Source organism: Chrysemys picta, chromosome 1, assembly GCF_011386835.1.
Source record: "Chrysemys picta bellii isolate R12L10 chromosome 1, ASM1138683v2, whole genome shotgun sequence".
In the NCBI taxonomy this organism is placed as follows: domain Eukaryota; kingdom Metazoa; phylum Chordata; order Testudines; family Emydidae; genus Chrysemys; species Chrysemys picta.
Window position 1 is genome coordinate 53389309 of NC_088791.1, and position 20076 is coordinate 53409384.

Sequence of the window (20076 nt, forward strand, 5' to 3'; positions counted from 1 at the left end):
CCTACATTATACTCAAAGTCCCAAAACCTCCCACCCTGTCACAAATATATTGGTTGCAGAAGGCAGGGTTGACATGATAGGCCTTTCTGTCTCTCTTCCTGTAAAGGTCTAACTGCTTATGGTTGTAACTAGTGGCTATCATCCATGCAGCTCTAACATAGTTGATGTCTACACTCCAGTTTAAGGTGTAACTCTAGCATGGGTAGGTATACCCATGCTGGGTTCAATCTAGCTAATGTGGATAACAATAGTAGTGAAGACGTGGCAGTACAGGCTTCATTCATAGCTAACTATCACAGTACAAGTCCCCTGGGGATCCTGGGTACGTACTCAGGTTATTGGCCCATGCAAGGGTCTGTTTCACCAAATCTTTGCAGCTATTGTTACCTAGCTAGATTACAGCTAGCATAGGAATGCATACCCACACTACAATAACACCTTAATTTGTGGTGTAGATGTACCTGTAGATACAGCATAAAATGCAGGCATTTCACTTCAGGGTTTGTTTTTGGTTTTGTAATGGAAAAATGCAAAATTCAAAATGAAGCTAAAACATAGCTTTTGGCTTTTGGCTGATTTGGAGTCACTAAACTTTTACTAGCGTTCCACCTGGATATCACCCAAGTTTGCTTGAAACTAGGTTCTGTTTTGAAACAAAAAGGATGCAAAGCACAGCAAGATTAACAGGACTAGTTGATTTGGAGTTAAAATTGTGCATAGATGTGTGCCTATGGTCTGTTTTATGGCTGTCTAGGGAGATTAATATCCAGTTGACTAACTGTAAGTGTTATTAAGCAACCCCTAAGCTTAGCACCCAGAAAATCTCTATGACTTCTGCAGTAGTTAGCCAAAATCACTTTAATTATTCAAAATATGTTTTAAACAGCAAACATAAGGACATTATCAAAAATAGAAACATCTTATCAAAACAGAATCAAAGAAAGAGTATAGAGAAGGAATAAACATCATGGTTTTTAATTTCAGAAGAAAAATATCCTATTTCAGCCTGCTATATATTGCCAGCATTCCTGTGACAGTATTTCAAAAGGCAAGTGTCACTTAATTATATGGTATAGCTAAAGCAACTAAATTTCCCACAGTGAGGAATTATTCCTTTGAGAAGAAAGGTAGGCATGTAATGTAAAAAGGAATTTAAAATTTTGCCTACTGTATTGTCAGATAAGTTTATTTAAAAATATTAAATATTTGATTTTCCTTGATGCTATGAAATTATGACATCCTGTCAGATAATTTTCAAAGCTTGTGCTTCAGCTTTCTGAACAAGATATTATTCAGTTACAATTGGGGTTTTTTGCACTTATGGAGAAACTGGATGTTTCTCTAGCACTTGGGATTTTCTGTGACATTTATATAATCTTACAGTAGTTTTGATTTCAAGAGAACTAATTTCTCCCACTAAACTATCAACTCAGTTTTGAAAATGTAACATTTACCAGAACAGGAGGACTTTGCCATGGTGTTCTGCAAGTCCTGATATAGTTTTCTAGTTTTAGTTCATCACAATTTCTAGATAAGCTCTCAGCTGTATATTTGTCTTATACTCAAACAGTTAGTCAGAAATAGCAAAGTATAACTCAGCACTAATGCAGAACCCTTCGAAGAGCTTTATAAAGCATTACAGACAGATAGTGCCTGACCCCAAGAAGATGCACAAGAAGGCTTGTCCTCACTCCCACCCTCACTTGTGCAACTTGCCCAGGGCACAATGGGAGTTCTTAGATTCAGGGAGTGCAAGTGCTCAGCAAGGCTAACACAGTGGATAGCCCTGATCTTTACACAGCTGGGACATGGAAGAAGCCTGGCCAGGACTGGGACCTATATCAACCTACAGAGCCAGCTAAGGGTAGTGGAGAACACACAACAACTTCTTTAAGGAAAGTGCAGCAGGCATGTTCCTTGGCGATTCCAGGAGGAATTGTGCATTTCTGAGGAACAATTCCTTCTGGAGCTCTGCTAAGCAGGTGGCTCCTCTCCAGCCCCAATGCAAAGTGGTACCTTACTGTCACTATTTAGCACTATCTAGTTAAGTTTCACAAGAATCTCGGGATGCAGCTGAGTATTGCACCATTTTACAGGAGGGGGAAATGGAGGAGGAGAGTGATTTGGCCAAGGCCATAGAGGGAGTCAGTGTCTCAGGATTACAGTTTGAACAGTCCTGGCCCCTATTCTGCAGTTCTAATTGCTGCATTACACTCCTCCCGCACGATGAACATAGGCATGAAGGTTATCTCGCAATACAAACATAACTCCTTACACCTGAGCAAATTACATCTGAACACTTTCTACCTTCTTTAATCACACTAAAAAAAGCTTTAATATATTACAGCAGGACACAGAATTAGTGAAATGTGTTTTAAAATGAGGTAGAATGAATGACCATCCCAAAATTGTTCAGTGAATTACAAACGTGTTTTTAGTTGAATCACCCTGTATGGAGAAGTTGCTCCAGGAATAAAGTGAAGCAAGTACTGTGAGTATGCCTAGATTTTTTTTTTATTAAGAGAGATTCTAATCTATTATGCACCAGCTTTTGTTTAGGTGTGCAGTTCAATACTGAAATAGAGTATCTATGTTTTCTCAGTTTATTTTAATAGCAACAATACTAGTGTTTTTAATTTTTTCCCATACTGCTGTGGGGGGGTGTTTTCTGGCACTGATGTGACTTTGGAACAAGCAGAAAATAGTATTTTGGGATGATGAAGAATGCATTCTTCCTATAACTTTCTGGACAGTCACCCAATTCCAGTCACCATTACATCTTGTTTTGCCAAGCAAGAACTTGTCTTTGTATTGAATCAACTGCTTCCAATTGCTTCTTAACAAAGGAGATGGAGACTCTGGGGTTCCATATTTGGTTCACTGCTCTCCTCTCTCTCCATAATAACATTGGGAACTATCATTTCTCAGTAGGGCTTTTGTTACCATGGCTGCATCAATCATTCTCACGTTTCCAGTTCAGTTACTCGGGATCCTCAGGGCTCTATTGTTAATCTTCATTAATGTATTACTGACTTTCATAACCAGTTTTTTACTCCAGATTCTGAATAACTGAAGGCTGCTTACAGAGAACATTCTCATTTCTCTTTGTGATTGCAAATGACTTGGATTTTGGGAAGATCATTGGTAATCATTCAAAGTTCGCCGAAATTCCAGTCTTGTCAGGATAAAAAAAATAAAGTTTGTCTTCAACTTGGAAACTTAATTTGCCTTACTGCTACATCTTTCAGAAGAGACACGTGAAGTTTGATTACTTTAGCTCAGTGATGTGTACTTCCCCGGGTTCTATTATTTAATTAGGCTGTTAAAGAATCTCATAAAAATGATCGCATTACTCACATAATACATTACCTTTTACCCAAACTGCATTTGTCTCTTGCATTTCACTTCCACGCTGAGCTGCCTTGGATTGTTAAAGTACAATCTTAATCTTTCTGGAAGTGACTCATTTCTATATCTCATTATGTAAGAGAAATAAAAGTTTTGCTCCTTTACCATTATTTTTTCTTACTTCCTTACTTAGTTTTCGTTCAATCCTTACCCATGAAGCAAAAGGAGTTACAGGTTACTTCACTTCTGTCTTATGCAAAGGTACTCGTGGGGGAGTGCAGGTTTTGGCCCTCTTACTACTCACCAACATTCCCCATAAACAATGCTTATGCATGACCATGCAGCAATTTTCTATGTGCAATGCATGTAACAAACTGTGCAGCTCACAACTTCCTCTGTCCCTGGGGTAGTTTCTAGAAGATCCAGGCCAGTAACTTGGGTCAGGCCAGTGTGTCAAGCCAGGTGGGGCTCCATGGCTGCTGGGGGAAGTGGCAAGAATGGGATCCAGAGAGGCTGGAACAGCCACTGAGGCACCCACAATTGCGCTGTTCAGTGGGTAAGAACCAGGGTGATCAGGCCGGGAGCAGCTACCCCCAATGAGAGAGATGTGAGTAGTCAGGATCCCCCTTCCCAGCCTGGAGCCAGCAGCTCTCTGTGCTCCTCTTCCCCATTGCATCCCAGTAGCTCCATATGCAAAACACTTGCCCTACTTCCCCTTCTGCCCTGACACACCACCTGTTCTCCCCTGCTGCCCTGACTCACCCCATTTCTCATGCAGAGCATCCACCCCAACTCCCCTTTCTATTCCTGACACCCTGAACTTCCCCCTCTGCCACTCTGCCTCTGACATCCCCATTCCCTGCTCCCTCTACCCCAACACCTCCATTCCCTGTTCCCCATGTAGAGCTGCCATCTTGATTCCCCCGCCTATCCCTGTCACTCTGACTTCCCCCTGTTACTCTTGCAGAGCACCCACCCTGACTCCCCCTGACACCCCAACTTCCTCCTGCTCCCTATGCAGAGTACCTACCCCAATACTCCCTCTGGCTCAATCTCTGATACCCCAGCTTCCCCCTTTCTGCCCTGCTACCCCAACTCTCCCCGTGGGCACAGGCTCCCTCCCAGGAATGTAGTGACTCTTTCTGGTGGAAGCATTTGGTCCCCTCAGATGGGGCCCTGTCATCTGTTGGGGAAGAGCAAGGGTGTTGGGAGCAGGGCAGCCAGTGACCCCAATCACAGAGATCCCCCCCACACACACACACACACTCAGAAGCTTGCTATGTGAAAGGGGTCACCAGTACAAAAGTTCAAGAACCACTGGTTTAGGCGCTGTGAGGTTTAACTGGTTAATATTTGTACAGTAATTTGAACATATAAAGAACTATAAAATGCTAAGTATTAAATAGTAATACCTGTGAAACCCTAAATGGCCTATGATACAGCTGCTACCTCTCCTACTGGCCATCTGTGTCTGGCTCTAGCTGACCATCTCCACAGCTGAACTCTCTGGTGGGTGACAGGACACTCAGTGGAGGGCCCTCACCTTTCAATCCTGTTTTCCTCATCTAGTGTGCTATAATCCAATTAGCTCTACAGTATTTAAGAAACAATGAGAGATGTGTACATTTAGTCTCACCATACTGGCAAAGACCTTATTGCTCTGCGATAGGGTGTTGTGCAGCTATCCGATTTTTGTGGGCATACTTCTGGCTATCTGCAATGTGTGGTTCTGACTTTTATATTTAGTCCATAGGGGTCTAAATTAGAATAATTTAAATATTTTAATAACAGCTTTAATAAGATATTAGTAATAATTTAAAATAATATATTGGTAAATAAAAACAAGCTGGTCCCCAATAATTGAAAGTAGAATTCTGAAAACCCCTTTAAAATTAGGCCCTAAATCTTTTGGGTATAAAGCACGTATCAACCAATAAAGAATCAGACTTTGGTTTAGCCTAACAGACAAAGACTAGAGCCACACAGGAGACCTAGGCTCAGAATTGTGGTGCATAACTTTAGGCTCCCTTCTGCCTAATAGAATTCACAGCCCCTGCATTAGGCTCCTTCTATAAAGCATGGGGAGAGTTAGGTGCCTAAGAATTCATAGAAGCCAGTGTGCTCAGTGAGGAGCCAACAGGCAACACAGAGGAAAGAGGTGTGGCCTAAGGGACTGATCTACCTACTTTGAGGTGGGGGCAGGTGCCTTCCTCCACTTGGGTTTCACAGCTGTGACCTCTATCTTGGCCTTTGGTGCCTAAGCCAGGTCACCTTTCCCTCCCCCCAGAAAACATCTGACAAGGAGAGGCCCCATCCCCCTTTTATCCAATAGTTAAAGCTTTCTTCTCTAATTTGAGAGACCCTGGGTTCAAATCCTGACTTAGGAGCTGGGACTAGAACCCAGGTTTCCAATCTCCAATGTGGGTGCTCTGTACTGAGATATGGGGAATTCTAGGAGTGAGACTCTTTCAATCTCTCCTGTTGAAGATGTTCAACTTTGTATTAAATATTCATTGGTCAATAAAATGGCTGTATAGCCGAGTGGTTCAGACACTTTCCTGGGATGTGGAAACTCAGATTCAAGTCCCTAGTTTTCTCAGCTAAAGTGGGAATCTGAACCCATGTCTCCCACATCATGAGTGAGTGCTCTAACTATGAAGAATAAGGGGTAGTGGCACTACTACCTTTCCCCCTCTAAACAACCTCTGAGCATGCTTACTGGATGGACCCAACAGGGCTTAGGTGAGAGTTAGGCACGGGGCATCAGGACTGAGGTGACTAAGTGCATGCCCACCAGCAGATATTTAGGTGCGTAGGGGAATTTTTTAATAAAACTTAGGCACCAAGAGAGTTTAGATGCCTACAGGTGAGACAACTGCTGAGTGGGGGTTTTGAGTAAATTTTGGACTTAAATGCCTAAAGTGGCAGCTAGGTGCCTAAATCCCTTTGTGGATCTAATCCTTAGCTCCTAACTTTGGAAATGTAGTTGTTTTAATTGTATCTTAAAGATACCATATACTGTATATTAATCCAGGTTAGCACTCAACTTAAAAAATACAGAACATTTTCCTCTAAAGAGGTTTTGTTATTAGTGTCTCTAGATAATTGTCCAAGTTTACTCTCTTTGACCATATTAAGTGCAGAGCTTTGAGAAAGCTAAACAACTGTCTGAAGCTCAAACAGCATCACCAGTGAAGCAAAACATTGTACAGGGAGTGAAAATAATATTTTATAAGTCTAATAAGTGCGGGCCCAATCTTGCTCCCATTGACATCAATGGGAATTTTACTATCAACTGCAATGGGAGGATTAAGCCTTCCATTTATTTTACATAGTCTGACAAATCTACATAATTATTTTATCAAAGTCTCCATTTGGAATCTCATTGCCAGCCTTACTGATGAAATGACAGGTGACAATCAAAAGACTGAAGTTCATAAACTGTGTGATAGTGCCACAGTAAACATGGACTATGATTAAAACACCCAGGTAATTAAAGTGTGTTGCAAAATTTGCATTGGCAATCAGATATACCGATTATCCCAGCCCAGTAAATAAGGTATGGGGGCAGGAGTTTGCTGCTAGAAGGAATAATCTGAAAAATGACTACTAGGTTTAATCTATGGTTTGTGTTTTTCAGTATCATGGCAACAGCATGAAGGAGAAGACATACACACATGATCTTGGAAAGTGAGAGGGGAGAAGAGCAGATAAAAACCTTGCATTTCTTAACTGGGATTGAGGAGAATACCCTTTTGTTATAGCTAGCAGAGTTGTCAGTGATCCAGTTACTGCAGCTGAGTATGGTCCCAGTGCTGCAGTCCTCATTCAAGCAAAACTGAAAAAGTTTAGGATTGGGCCCAAGTGAGCATGTGTTCATAAATGAGCAAGTGAGCATTTTTAAGTGAATATGCAAAGTACTGCATGTATTTGAAAGCAAGGCAACAATCCTTTGACAATACAATTTTGCACTTCTATAGCACCTTTAATCTGAAGATAGCAAAGTGTTTTACAAACATAATTAAGTCTCCTGACATCCCCACTGAATGTATTATCTGCATAATAAAGATGAGAAAACAAACACAGAGATTAAGGACAATAGTTTCAGAAACTGCCAATTAATTTTATGTGCCTCAGTTGGCCCCTAGAAAACAGCTGGCCCCCAGAAAACAGAGACCTAAAGTTAGGGGAAAGCTCTGAAAATTTGAGCCTGATTGATTTGCTCAAGGTTACAGAGAACTTGGTGACAAAAAATATTCAGTGACATAGCAGAGACTGTAATTCAGGAGTCTTGATTCCTAGTCCCCTTCAATAACCATTAGACCACACAGCCGCTGGTTCATATGGCACAATGTATAGATGGTAGAGTAAGTTTCTTGAATTGCAGTCTGAATTTTCTCTTTCTAATGGAGCTCCTTCCCAACCTATTCCAAATAAATACTATGTTGCTTGGACTGATGGATCAGCAAAGGCATTTGAATAGCTATACTTATCTGGTACACAGTGGTTTGAATGTGCAGAATAATAGGCCAGATAGTTTAAAGGAGCCTGTGGTTATCTCAGAGAAAATGAGGAATGAGAGATGCACTGCTATGAATGTCATTTGTTACCATAGACCTATTAATGTTTTTATGAGAACTGTACAATATTTCTGAAGAGCTGTCTTCAGCAGTTTCTGTTACTATTTGAAGCATCAGCATAATGGTTTCCTCATTCTTCCTTTAGTTAAGACTGCTTTATGTCAAAATTATTAGATGTACAGCTAGTAATTTTTTTCAAATAAATTAACCCACAGCTGTCATTTTATCAGACATTTCTGCTTAGAATCATAGAATATCAGGGTTGGAAGGGACCTCAGGAGGTCATCTAGTCCAAACCCCTGCTCAAAGCAGGACCAGGGGCGGCTCTATGTTTTTTGCCACCCCAAGCATGGTAGTCAGGTGGCCTTTGGCGACATGCCTGTGGGCGGTCCACGGTCACACGGATTCTGCGGCATTTCTGCGGGTGATCTGCCGGTCCCGCAGCTTCGGCGTACCCGCCACCGAATTGCCGCCGAAACCACGGGACTGGCGGACCTCCCGCAGGCATGCCGCCAAAGGATGCCTGACGGCCGCACTCACAGCAACCGGCAGGCTGCCCCCCGCAGCTTGCCACCCGGGCATGCGTTTGCTGCGCTGGTGCCTGGAGCCGCCCCTGAGCAGGACCAATCCCCAACTAAATCATCCCAGCCAGGGCTTTGTCAAGCCTGATCTTAAAAACCTTTAAGGAAGGCGATTCCACCACCTCCCTAGGTAACCCATTCCAGTGTTTAAAGCTTCTACCCAATGTGTTGGGTTTTTAAATGTCTAATGGTGTGTATGATAATTTTGATTGTTTTTGGTTTTATCTATTTTTATGCTGGGAGTTGTGACTGATCCTGTCTTAGCCTACCTGTGTCTCAAAACCCCTTTCATACTCGACACTGATGCTAGTGCTTACAATCTGGAAGAAGTATTGACACAAGAACACAAAGGATCTGAGAGGGTGGTTATTACAGCAAACATCTCACTTCTCTGGAGAGAAATTATTGCACCATTTAAAAGGAACTCTTGGCAGTGGTTAAATCTGTATGACATTTTCACCATTATTTATATGAGAGAAACTCTGTGGTCAGGACAAACCATGCGTTCCCTGTAATGGCTCCTTAGATTCAGGAATCTTAAGGGGAAGCTTGCCAGCTGGTTGGAAAAACAGGGAACACAGGCCTGGACATAGGCATGGTAATGCTGATCCCTTGTCCAGATGACCTTTTTGGGAGGCTAATTACAAAAACTGCCCTCAGCAGGACAGCAACAAATCAATTGGTCAAGGGAATGAGTGTGCTCAGGAAGAGATGGTCATCTCCTCTCTGCCTATAATTTGTAGAAGTGCAGATGTTCCTCTTTCACCCACTGGAACACTGGATGTGGACTCCAGAACAGCTAAAAGCTTCTCAATGAGAGGGTCCTGCTATCACAATAGTGTGTGATTGGAAAATCAATTGGCAAATGCAGCTATCTGGAAATGTCATATCTCCTCAGAATGCCACAGTAAAAGCTTTCTGGCCACAGTGGAAAATCTTGACATTTAAAGATGAAATATGGTATAGATGGAAAAAGCCAAAAGGCACAAGTATCAGCTAATTGTACCAGGTACCTTGGAGATGGATATTCCATGGTTATATAATTTTCAAACTGCTGGATATTTTGGGGTTGCAAAATCCTTAGCCGAGCTGAGAGAATTTCTACTGGGTAAAATGCAAGCAGGATGTAGAAAATTGGTGCAGGAAATATTATACTTGCATTGCAAAGAAGGGTTCTCCTAAAACATGTAGGAAAGTTCCTATGCAGCAGTGTCTTATGAGGCACCAGTGGAGTGCATTGCTGTTGATGGGTTTGGGGCTGTACCTGAGACACAGTCTAGCAGTCAGTATTAGCTGACACACTGAGACTGCTTTATAGAATGGCCTGAAACTTTCTGAATAAGGAACCAAAAGGCTATAAAAGTTTCAGAGGCTCTAATGAATGAATTCTTCACCTGATTTGGGGTCTCAAGAGAGTTACATACAGATCAAAAGAATAAACTTTGAATCCAAAGTGATTCAATAGGTTTATGAAATTCTAGGGATCCACAAAATTTGCACTACCCCTGCGCATCCACAATCCAATCGCATGGTGGAAAGGTTCAATTGGATTCTGCAGTTTCAGCTGGCTACCTTTGCAGAACAGTAACAAAGGGACTGGGACCAGCATATCCCATTATTTTTGATGGCTTATAGAACAGCAGTCAATGAGAGTACATAGGGTACACCAGCACTCCTTGTGGGGACCCCAGAAAAACTCATATGTGGAGTTTCTGAAGAAAAGCAAAGAAATTTGGACTATTATGTAGAAAGCCTACAATCCAGTTCACCCTTGTGCTAGAGAAAATTTGAGGATAGCTTCTAACAAAATGAAACGGCTGTATGATGTAAGTTCATATGGGAAACTTTCAAGAGAGGGGACCTGGTCTGGTTCCACAATCCTAGGAGAAAGGGTAGGAGCACTAGGCTGGATAAATCTTGGGAGGGACCCATACAGCACTGACATTAATAAATTAAGTGGTGTATAGGATGCAGTTGGGTCCTAGGACTAAACCCAATGTTATCCATAAGGACCACAGGAGGAGGTATTGGGGAGATGGGGTTTTCTGTTTGGGATGGGTCATCCAGGGCATCACAATTTAGACTCCAGTGGGATGATGAGAGGAGATGAGACTGGGAGTATAGGCTTATGCTGGGAGCTGACTGAAACTTCATTGAAGCTGGTGGACATAGTAGCCATCCTTCATTCGGGATAAATGTAAGCAGCAGTTAAATTGCTTTTGAAGTAAGATATCTGAAACTAAAGGATCCACTACCCAAAACACAGGCCAGTCAGGAACTGATCTATGTGAGTAGATGGGTTTTGTTTTGGTGCACGTGTGAGAGAACAGATACAGCCAGAAGCACCACCAAAGCAGACAGAGAGAGCAGTAGAAAGTCAAGGACAGCTAGAGAAACACTAGTAGCATGTCCCTGAGAGAAAGCTTTTTGGACAGAGTGCTGGCTGGGAAAAGAGGCTTGGGATACTGAGCAAGGAAACTGTCTCCTCTTTGAGTCCTACAGTGTTCAGGAAAACACAACTTTGTGTACATTCTTTCTAAACAAACAGGATTACATCAAAGAAAATCCACCATCACTTTTTCCTCCTAATAGAAATAGCCCACAATTAGTCTCTGCTAATCTCTCTAATAATCAAGTATGTCGTGAGTTTTATGAGCTGGAATTTGATGGGCATGGTTACACAGCCCACTGCCATGCCTTTAATGCTTAACTGTGTAATATCTTTCAATGATGTATCTATCCCCTTCCATAAGAGCTGAAAACTAGTGCTCTTTGCAGCAGCTGTTCTTAGTTTAAATGTACCAAACCAGACAAACAAAAGTGAAAAGTCTATTTACTGCAAAGTCTAAAAAACATGTCACGCTTCACCTCAAAGGCTCCCAGTTAGCCTGAAGTGCTTATTTTCCATTGAAAAACCAATGGCTCCCACTAAAAGCAGGTCGTCACAATGATAAGTGATAATGAAGCCCCCAAAATATAACAGGGTTCTTTCCCCACATCCAAGCTGGTGACTACTGAGAAATAATGCAAATACATTACACAGCTCTTTGTTAAAGAATTATATCTGAAAAAGTCAGCAATGGGCAAATGAAATTAAATATATTTTCCTTGTCAGATGCAAGGACTGCATTGTAAAAAGTTGTTAATTCATTTCCCAATACTCTATCTAATTGAAGATTAAGCTAAACCTAAGCTTGCAAGTTTCAAAGTGATAAAAACCAAACCAAACCCTACACTGTCTTAAAATAATAGCAGAACTTTTCAGAAGTAAATCAGACTTGTAACACCAAAGTTTCTTTGTCGGTTAAGTTTCATAACAACAGTGACTTGTACCAACTATTTAATTTATGACTCTGGAATCCAAATGGAATTCATTTATTTTTCCATTTACTTTATGTGAAAGGTTTACAAGCTCACACTGGCCATTGTGTAAATCAGGAGGTATAATCAGTTTTATACTGGAACAAGATATTAATGACTGATCTGGGAGCAAATAAAGTAGGATCAGATCTGCTTTAAAGAAGGTGCCATGCATATGATTGGCATTGTAGATGGTATGATGATATATGATGTTACAAACTAAAGGCTTGATCCTGCAAAGTGCTGAGCCACTCCTGTGAATTCTTGAGTGCCCTCAGTTCCCACTGACTACAACAAAAAGTGAGCATGCTCAGCCCCTAGAGGACTGACCAAAACTTGTTTATTCTTTATATGTTGCCTTTAGACATAGTCTGATTTATACATTGTCTTCTTAATAGAATTTTGAAAACCAGAAGGATTGTGGTTATGTATAATTTCAAAACTAGAATTTCTTACTCAAACTTTTCAAAATTTAAAAACAAATCACTTATAACAATTGCCTCCTGGCTAGCATTTCAAATCATTGATTAAATCTTCATACTTTTTCTTAGCAATTAGTTGTCATCAGGTCTTCAGTCTGGATCACATTGCTTTCTGTGTCACTTAATCTTTGTTTTCCAATGTCCTTTGAAAGCTATTGTTTAAGCTATTCACTGTTCTTTAAAAAAAGAATATTTGAGTATGCTGAATAAATGATTTTGTGTTGGATCTGCCTTTACTGAATTATTTATAGTTATTGGTATTTATGGGCTAATCCTGCCTCCATTATCATACAAACCTACCAATAATTAGTTGTAGCCTAACTTTCAGAAGTTATTCAAAAGCCCCATTTAGATGCAGGATAACTCAATAGAGCTAACATGATGGAGTGGTGGGAAGCGAAACAACCACACACCCTTTATTGCTAGTCAAGACAGGCCAATATTTTCAAAAAAGGACCCTAAAGTTAGGTTTTAAAATAAATGACCTGTTCTTTCAGAAGAACTGACCATACATCTGCTGTGTGTTCAGAACTTTTGAAAGTCAGGCCACTTATTTAGGATCCTAAGTAGAAGAGTCATACTTGAGGATCCTATTTCTGAAAATCTTGTGTATACGGAATGAATATTGTACATATATAAGGTATATTTACACAATAATATAATACAGCTGTTAAGTCTGAATCTCAATTTCCATTCCAACGTCCTCATAACTTTCTCATGCTTAGAATAGTTATTTCTATTGTGGGATACTAACCGGTGGTAACAGGAGATATTGACTTTTTGAAGGTGACCTACAGTATATTAAAGACAATCTTTGTTTAGCTCAGAGTAAGGACTCAGTAAAACATCATCAATGCCCATTTTTTTAATTAGATGATCAAAGAAAAGACATTATCAACAGAATAGAATGAAGATTTTCTCCCAGCTATCAGCATGTTATCCTGAACCTCTACTTGAAAATCCCATTCTATATATGTTCAAAAGCACCAAAGTGACACAGGAGCACAAGTCCTGCTGAAAATCAGTGATTGAAAGTCAATGGGACTTGTACTCTGAAGTCACCGAGGCTCTTTTGAAAATCCCATCCATAGTTATTGTCCATTAATTCTCACCTCTTAACCTTCATTACATTTATTCATATGAAGGAGGAGTGGATACTGAAAGGCATAAAATAAAATGGTAAAGAATGGAATTACAGTAGTAAATTATTTTCACTATAAAGGTACAAATCAAAGAAATTTTGACAGTGCCAGTTGAGTTCCATATAAATCCCAGGGAAATTATTAAAGTTGTAAGTAGCTCGAGTAGCATTCATGTTCATACAGGTTTGCAATTTATCACTTCAGATATTAGAAATTGAAGAGAGTAGACTGCAATCACGGGTTTGCAACTATGACCCAGTCAATGTCTCTTGAATGTGAGAGCTGAAACTAAAGTTCCAATTTGGCACATCTGTTATCTTAAATTTCTCTCATCAGTTTTTGTCCAGTGCTGAAGATAAATGTGCACAGCGCTTCCTATTAAATCAAAGGAACTGACTGGGCTATTGAATCTCTCCCTCTATATACATGCCATGTTGACAATACAAATGATAACTTAAGTTGCTTCCTGGTAAACTGTTATAAAATTAAAGGTTGTTCTGAATCTAAAAGAGTAAAAACTTAACATTTCAGAACCTCCCTTTTTCCTAGGTATTGGCTTCCACTAACAATCTACGTTCTGCTTCAAAAAGAAGGATGCTTGTTGAAAAAGTGGTATTTACAATATTGCTTAAATCAGGAGCCAGATCACAGCGACTTTATGTCACAGGAGAGCTTTCAACAGCCTTTCTGACACACACAGGGACTGCATCCAAGTAATGCTACTGTTTTAAGCTGCTAATTGATAACATTCATTCATTGAGAAGAAATCATTCCCGGGAATGAATCTCTGTTTTGTTTAAGCCTCTTGCCTAGTTAAATGCTTGATAATGCTATTAAAAATTGATCCTTTATGATAGCTTTTGATCACAAAAGAACATCAGTTCATTTTATCTGTTCTCAGTTGAACAGGGCAATTAGCACAAAGTCTAGGCAGTCTGTTCTTTACAGTGTAATTGTTAAAAATGTGTCATGGGGCTATAACTAGGCTTTTACAATGTATTCATGATGCAAAAGGCTGTTTCACTGCTGAACACAGTAAATTGACATTTATATCTGATTTGATGTAATTAAAGAATAATGGGTAGAGATATATTTTATTATTTTAAAATATGCTAGTTTAGAAGATGAATTTTACACTAAGATGCAAGCTCATTTGGCTAAGGGGATACAGACAAATTTCTGCTCTAAAACTATATGTGTATCACTATAGGGTAAAAGCAGACATAGGTGACTATTTTATTTTATTTCTCCTCCCCTATCGCTATCAAAATATGCATAATCAGAAACACTAAATTGTAAAGCAAACCTACGTACTACGTAGTAAACAGCCTGGTCTAAACTTCACTATTTAGAACACATTATCAAAAACAATGTTAATGTTCTTTGATAATGTTCACAGCCACTAGAAAAAGCAAAGTCATGAGGAAATTTCAGCTATCTCAACATTTTCTGGCTCCACAATGTATGTTGTTGATATATGTGTATTGTGGAAGTCCTGTCTATTAGGAGCTAGACTTTATATACTGAATGATTGCTAAATTCCAAGGAGACCAGGTGGCAGGGCAAGTTCATTCAGCAAGAAATAGAAATGTAGGGGAGAAAGAAGCAGAGAGGTAGGAGGGGGTAGAGAGTGCTGATAAAGGAAGAAGAGAGACAGGAAGGGAAGAGACCTACAAGAAAATAGGAAAAGGAGGGAGTAAGCAGGATAAAGATGGAGGAAAGCATAAAAGGAGGCAAGTAACCAGTGAGATGATGGGAGAATCTCTACGGAGAGAAATAACATGAATACAAGGAGAGAAAGGAGAAACAAACTGAAGAAATTACTGCACTGACATTTAACATTTGGGAAAGTTACTGCTGCAAACAACTCTCCAGCTGCCCATTTGTAAAATCAGTTCACAGCAAAATTTAAAAGAGTGCACCAAATGAGTATGATCCTTGGGAATTTTCTAAAATGGGATCAATAGGAAAAGAGGAGCAGAGATGGGAAAAGATTTAGGCTTTCCAGCTGTGAGCCTAGGAAATGTGTCCCCAATTTTCCATATGAAGGAGCTCTCAGAAAGTGTTGCAAGAACATGGAGTGTCAAGAACATGGAGGACCAGACTGTGTGTAATGAAATGGAGGCTTCTTTACAAAGTAACTTGCACCACATAGCATTGTGGTGCACTAGTCCTCTCATGCCTTTGTTGTTAGCAGGGGACAAGGAAGAGTAATAAAGCCAAATTAATGTCCTATTGATTCTTATTAGTATAATATCTATTTGCCTCTGTCAAATCTAATACAGCTAATACTCTAAACTAGAAAGAAAAACCCTCAGTCTACAAGGTAACGAGCTCCTCCTGAAAAATTGTCATTTGCCATTTGCTCCCGTAGAGCATCTGTCTTCAGGTTTTCTACAACCAAGTTCCTGTAGCTCAGAGTAGGCTACAGTTTCTCAGTGCATGCTTCTACTAGAACACAGAAACTGCCAAAATAAATGAGCACACAACCTTTAGAGTAACATCCAGTAGACAAAGGTAAAAATAACTCAGACTGTTAGAGTGGTCTATCTTCCACTCAGTGTGGTTCTCATTAGCCTGGTAGCGAGAATATCCCCTGACAGTGTGTTTTTTGTATGTCTTTTTTTTAATCTAGAGCTATAGGAAGCCATTTAGATGTAGAACCACTTCTCCATATTTAACTTATCAACTCTCAGACAATAGAGGTTATAAATACAATATGGTTTTGGTTTTGTTTCATCATCTTTCCTTTTACACTGCTGAGGAGGTTAACACACTAGGGTGATTCATGTATCTGTTCTTCACAGTTTTATTCCTATTCCTCATTTTCTTCTTAATCTGTATAATTATTCTAATTTAACACTAGCAGATTCATTATTTGTAACATCCCCTTCAATTCTTCAAAATGTCCCTATATCTAGAAAGCAATGCACATAGGTCACTGTCGTATGAATTACCATGCAGTGACATTGCCTGATTACCATGCAGTAACATTCTCTCACGCGTAAAGTACTGCAACTTTAGTAATGACTAATCTCCTGATGCACTGCTTACCATTTATACCAAGAAAATTAATCTGCAGCTCTACTTGATCTCTTCCCTAAGCATGAGTGAAGTTCAAACATCTCTCCAAGGTAAACTAGCCAACACTCTTATATCAATGACTTACCTCAGAGCTGAAGTTTTAAATATAATTCATAAGAAATCATAGAATCAAGTACATAAAAGATTGTTACAAGGAGAAGGAAGAAATATTGTTCTCCTTAACTTCTGAGGATAGGACAAGAACTAATGGGCTTAAATTGCAGCAAGGGTGGTTTAAGTTGGACACTAGGAAAAACTTCCTGTCAGGGGTGTTAAGTTCTGGAATATATTTCCAAGGGAAGTTGTGGAATCTCCATCACTGGAGATTTTTAAGAGCAGGTAAAACAAATATCTGTCAGGGATGGTCTAGATCAGTGGTTCTCAACCTGTAGCCTGTGGGCCGCTTGCAGCCCATCAGCACACAGCTGCGGCCCATGTGACATCCTCAGAGCCATACAGGTAGTATTGGATGTGGCCCACAATGGTAAATAGGTTGAGAACCACTAGTCTAGATAATACTTAGTCCTGCCATGATGACCTCTCGAGGTCCCTTCCAGACCTATGATCAGGGGCGACTCTATGTTTTTTGCCGCACCAAGCACGGCAGTCAGGCGGCCTTCGGTCATGTGGATTCGGCAGCATTTTTGCGGGTTATCTGCCGGTCCCACGCCTTCAGCGGACCCGCCACCAAATTGCCGCCGAAGCTGTGGGACCAGTGGACCTCCCGCAGGCATGCCGCCCAAGGCTGCCTGACTTCCGCCCCTTATGGCGACCGGCACACCACCCCCCGTGGCTTGCCGCCCCAGGCACGCGCTTGCTGTGCTGGTGCCTGGAGCCGCCCCTGCCTATGATTCTATGAAATATAGGGCTGGAAGGGACCTCAGGAGGTCATCAAATCCAGACTTAAGAGCTGAACAAGGACAAAGTAAATCTAGACCATTTCTGACAGGTGTTTGTCTAATCTGTTCTTAAAAACCTCCAGTAATGAGGATTCCACAACTTCTCTTAGAAACGTATTCCAGAACTTAACTACCCTTATAGTTAGAAAGTTTTCCTAATATCTAATCTAAATCTCCCTTGCTGCTAATTAAGCCCACATGAGGCAGGTTTCTCAATCCCATAGCTCTATGGGCATCCTACTAGATTGCCATCTGATTTTCAACTGAAGTGTGTGTGGGAGGAAGGGTGGGAGAATGTGTGATAGGGAGTGGGGGGCATGGGGGAGAGACAGAGACAGAGTGTTTGTTGGGGGAGTGTGTGAGAGAGTGAGTGTGGGGGGAGTATGTGTGTTGGGGGAGAGTGAGTGTGTTGGCATGCTGTCTCTATGGGTACGTCTATACTTACCTCCGGGTCCGGCGGTAAGCAATCGATCTTCTGGGTTCAATTTATCACGTCTTGTCTAGACGTGATAAATCGATCCCAGATCGATCCCGGAAGTGCTCGCCGTCGACGCCGGTACTCCTGCTCCACCCCTGCTCCGCAAGAGGAGTACGCGGAGTCGAAGGGGGAGCCTGCCTGCCACGTCTGGACCTGCGGTAAGTTCGAACTAAGGTACTTCAACTTCAGCTATGTTATTCACGTAGCTGAAGTTGCGTATCTTAGTTCGAAGTGGGCGGTTAGTGTGGACCAGGCCTAAGTTCAGACAGCAGCTGGTGTTAGAGAGCTTATTCCTTCACTTTTCCACTTCCCTGGTCCTTCTCGCATGAATAGAGAGCAACAATACCCGAAATCCAAAGGTGCAAACAATTCAATGTTTATTGGGGTGAACTTCCAGCAAGCTTAAATCCAAGTTCCTTTTTCCTTATTTTCGAATCCCAATTTACTTCCTGTTTGCCCCTAATTTATATAGTAATATTCTTAGCTATACCTTAACCAATCAGTCTACTAACATTTACCTAACCAATCCTAACATATTGTAACATAATTAGCTAACCAATTATATCCCACCTCCTTAATTAGTTTACACCCAGCAAAATTAATTATACAGCAGACAGAAACAATCACAGAACCAGACAGAGACCATGCAAATAAATATACAAAACTATACAGAAGTGAGGATTTTACAACTACATCTATACAGATATAAGGGTTTTTCAGCTGTGTCTATTGATAAGTAAGTTCTTACCAGACAGAAAACTATCAAACTAAATTTCCTTTTACATGTTCTAGGCTCTTCCCTTTTTCTGGAGGTGATAGATTGGATCACCTTCCTAACAGCCCCAGATTGCTTTATTTCAGTATGACTAAACAGGGCCTTAGACTGTCACAGTGAGAGAAGGCCCTTCCACAGATAGACAATGATTTTGATTCTTTCTTTTATACCTCTATAACTAGCTAAGTGATAAGAATACACCTAAATTCTTAAAGTATATAGGCCTTTGCAGACAGGCTTGAATATCTATATCCTAACAGCTGGAACCAAACAATCCTGAGGCAGGGGCAGGGCGAAACCCCACACACACATCAGCCTCTGCCTCCCTCCCTGGCACTGCTCAGCACAGCCTTCTCTCCCCCCTGCTCCCCCCTCCGCCATCCCACCCCACAGCAGCAGTCTGTTCTGCCTGCCGCTGCATTCCTAGAGCCGGGGACAGCAGGATTCCACGTTAATGGTTTTGTGATTCCCTCTGAGTTCTCCCACATCCTCCTCAGCCCACAGATCAATGATCCACCTCTGCCCTGTAGTCTAGTCAGGAGACAATTTTCTGTTTTGCTGCTGGGAGCCCAATGCTCAGCTGGGCAGTAGCTATATGACCTCTCCATGCTGAGAAATGTCAAAGGTTCCTGGAGTTTGGAAAGGGGAGGGATGTATGTCTGCAGGGCAGTAAAGTTCAAACAGTGAGCAGAGCAGTCACAGCAACCATTATGGGATACTGGGGGAGGCCAGTTATCAGCAGCGTATTATCGCCTAGGCCAACAAGGCCTAGGCCTAGAGTGGCAAATTTGCAGGGGCAGCAAATTTGAGCACCCACGGAGAAGCTCCCCTGCTCACCTCCTCTGCGAGCGCGCCACCATGTCCTGTTTCTCTCCCATCCTACCCAGGGCTTGCACCGCGAAACAGCTGTTTCGCGGGGCAGGGAGGGAGGGGGAGGAAGAGGAACGCAGCGCACTGGGGGAAGAGGCAGGGCCAGGGCGGGGATTTGGGGAAGGGATCCAACAGGAGTTAGGGAGGGGGCGGAGTCGGGGCGGGACTTTGGGGAAGGGGTTGGAATGGGGGCGGGGAAAGGGAGGAGTCGGGGCGGGGTCAGGGGCGGGCGGGACGGCAATTATTTCAGGGCCTAGGGATGGCAAAATCATTAATTTTGTGACATAACAAATGTCAGCGTCTACACTGATGCTTTGTTGCAAAAAACTCTATGCCTCTCTTTGAAGTGGTTTTATTTTTTTGGCAAAACAGGAGAGTTTTGCCTGCCAAAAGTAGCATTGCAGTGTATACACCTCCACTGTTTTGTCGGCAAAAGCTGCTTTTTGCTGTCAAAATTGTGTAGTCTCAACAAGACCA